The sequence below is a fragment of the Nannospalax galili genome, unplaced genomic scaffold (assembly GCF_000622305.1).
Source record: "Nannospalax galili isolate Female #2095 unplaced genomic scaffold, S.galili_v1.0 scaffold1845, whole genome shotgun sequence".
Lineage (NCBI taxonomy): Eukaryota > Metazoa > Chordata > Mammalia > Rodentia > Spalacidae > Nannospalax > Nannospalax galili.
The window spans coordinates 336200-339623 of record NW_008353595.1 but is presented as its reverse complement, the minus strand read 5'-3'; positions in this window follow the sequence as shown (position 1 = coordinate 339623).

The following is a 3424-nucleotide window of genomic DNA, read 5'->3' as shown; positions in this document are numbered from 1 at the left end:
GACCACCTCCTGTCCTCAATGTAACTTTATCCCCCTTGCCCTCTTCTTTTGACAATCCCAGCCTAAAAACAAGACTTCAAGCCCTTCAGATTATCCAGAACCAGGTTTGGAAGCCTCTGGCTGCTGTCTACCAGCCTGGGAGTCCACAAACGCCTCACTCCTACCAAATTGGAGATCAGGTGTACGTGAGAAGACACAACGTGAAGACTCTTGAACCATGGTGGAAAGGACCCTACACAGTTCTCCTGACTACACCCACATCCCTTAAAGTAGACGGGATCTCAGCTTGGATCCACGTTTCTCACGCCAAGAGAGCTCCAGCCCAGGATGATGTGGAAAAATGACATCTCCACAAGACATCCAATCCTCTAAAAATAAGACTCTCCAGAGATACTTAATAATTCTTCTTGTTTGTAGGCTTGTCCCCAGTCAAAGAAGCCCCCATCTCCCTATGCTGACTACCTGGCGGGTAATTAATCAAATGAGGATTGTCATATTTGAAACCCACAAAATGGCCCCCAAGGGAACTTGGTGGCCTATACTGTATCCAGATTTATGTAAATTAGCTTTAGGAGCACCAGAACCCTGGGACTTAGAGGGAAACTAGAATACTGAGGTGGCACCAGATAAAGAAAGTCCCCCCGGAAGACTGGGACTTGACTCGTGGGGGGGATATGGCCCTCATGAGCACCGTGCCATGTTGCGTACCTTGACTTTCTATGTTTACCCAGGTGACTACCGGGCTAAATGGCTCATCCCCCAATGTGAACTGGGGATGTGAAACAACCGGGGACACCTGGTGGTCCCTGTCCTCATCATGGGATTATATCACTGTAAAAGCAAATTATACTTATGGGAACAGTCGTTTGCAGGGGAAATTTGAAGAGTGGAAGATGACTCATAAACAGGCCTGTCAAGGTAAATGGTGCAACCCCCTCCAGGTAAAATTTACAGCAGCAAGAAAAAGGCTGCAGATTGGGACAGGGGGTATTCTTGGGGAATTAGACTATATAAGGAACGGGTAGATGATGGCCTCCTTTTTACTATTAAAAGAAATATCTCCTCCTACCCGACAGCCATAGGTCCCAACCCCGTCCTGCCTATTCAGAAACCCATCCCCAATTACCCAAATCCCTTGCTAGCCTCAATACCTGAAGCCACCTCACAGCACCTCCCCAACCCTTTTTCTGGCACTTCCCCTGCCTATATTCTGTCAAAACAGACTTCCAGCCCCCCGAGTCAAAGAGTTTCGCCTACGGGGGATCGACTGTTCAATTTAATTCAAGGAGCGTATAAGGCCATTAGACAGACAGACCCAAACCTGACTGAATCTTGTTGGCTGTGTTTGGCAGCAGCTCCCCCTTATTATGAGACTCTCCGTTAGGTTTCATGGTCTGGGCTCGGCTTGCGAAACTCAAACCCACACCCACCTTAGCAACTCCACTATTTCTGTACCCACAGGGGAAGGGAACTATTATCTCTTACCTCCACAAGGAGCTTGGTGGGCATGTAACTCTGGGTTAACTTCCTGTGTAGCTAGTATGGTCCTTAATACCTCTCAAGACTACTGTGTCCAGATTAAGCTCCTGCCCCGAGTATTTTATCACCCCGCAGATTCCATAGAACAGTTTTATGAACAAAACCCAGGCAGATATAAAAGAGAGCCTGTGTCTCTGACCCTAGCAATACTTCTGGGAGTAGGGGTGGCAGCAGGGATAGGAACTAGAATGGCGGCCCTAATACAGGGACCCCAATATTATGCAGATTTACAGATGGCTGTAGATGAAGATATTAGAGCAATAGAATCAGTCAATTACCCTCTTGGAGAAATCTCTAACCTCCCTCTCAGAAGTAGTATTACAGAATAGGAGGGGGCTAGATCTGCTTTTCCTCAAAGAAGGAGGACTTTGTGCAGCCCTAAGAGAAGAATGTTGCTTCTATGCTGACAACTCAGGGGTCGTTAAAGATTCTATGACTAAACTTCGTCAAAGATTAGATAAAAAACAAAAAGAACATGAAGCCAAACAGAGATGGTTTAAAGGCTGGTTTAATAAAAGACCCTGGTTAACTACCTTAGTATCCACCCTAATAAGTCCCCTGGTAATTCTTCTCCTTCTTTTAACTTTTGGACTACTGCCAGCCAACACTGTGGTGTGGGAATTCTGCAGTTTAACAGAGACTAAGGATTACAAGGAGTCCCAATTACAGTCACTGGAGTTGGCACTGCCCATGCTAAATCCTCAAGATCCCAAGATTCAGTTATTTCCTTTGATGGATCCAAAGCCCCCAGAATAATGGATTTAAACTAAAATCCCCCAGGCCTGAGAAAAACTGTACAAGGAAGTAAAAATGAAAAATAATTCTGAATGCTAAGAACAAGCTGAGCTGACCTTTTTCATGCTCCTCTGCCCAAGTTGGAAATCATCCCAGAAATTCCCCCTACCTCTGCTTGGCACATAGCCACCACTTTTCTGCTTGGCAGATAGCCACAGCTTGTCTTTAAAAGAAACCTGTGAACTGGACTCTGGACTTCTGTCCTCCGAGTGAGGTGGGAGTCCATTTTGCAAAACACCAATAAATCCTTATGCTTGTTGCATCTCCTGATTTGAGGACTGAGTTATTGGGGTGCAACCTCCCGTGAACGTTGGGTACCCCAGTCTGGGGGTCCAACACATCCACTCTGAGCATAGCTGAGAGCCACTTTGCAGCTTTTTCTGCTTGGCAGTGACTGGTGTTCTATGACAAAAGTCTTCATGGCCTGTGTCTAAGCCCAGTTTTCCCAGCAGGGACATGGGTGACTCCAATCAGTCAAACCAGGGCTCAGTCAGAGCAGAGGAAGGCAAAATGGGTTAATGTTTGGGAAATGAACTTTAGTTTGCTGTGTGTTATTTCTTTCTGCCAATTGGTCATAAATGTACAGACATTTGACTCTAGTTTCTTTTCCTGTGGTGCTTAGGGTGTGGTCTAGGTCCTTGTATATGCTTAGGCAATCTCTTTGTCACTAAGCTACACTCTGGTCCCATGACTGATCTTGATCTCAGGATTCTACTCTCTGGTTGGAGAAACAAAATATGAACCTGTAAGAAATTACATAAATGCATGAAAAAATGACATATTTGTTCTCTTCTCTCTGGTTATTATCAGACACTATATATATTATAAAGCCACCTTGAGGGGCTGGAGAGACGACTCTGTGGTTAAGAGTGATAGATAGAGAGCGGGCGGGAGCGAGCGGCACGGATGGAGGAAGGCACCGAGGCACAGATGGAATTCTCAGCGGGATACAGATTTATTTCGCACGAGGCACCTTTTCCTCGGGGAAGGGAAAGATGTCAGTGGAGGGAAAGATGTCAGGGAAGGGAAGGGGAAGGGAAGGGAAGGGAAGGGAAGGGAAGGATGACAGGGAGGACAGGGAAAGATGTTG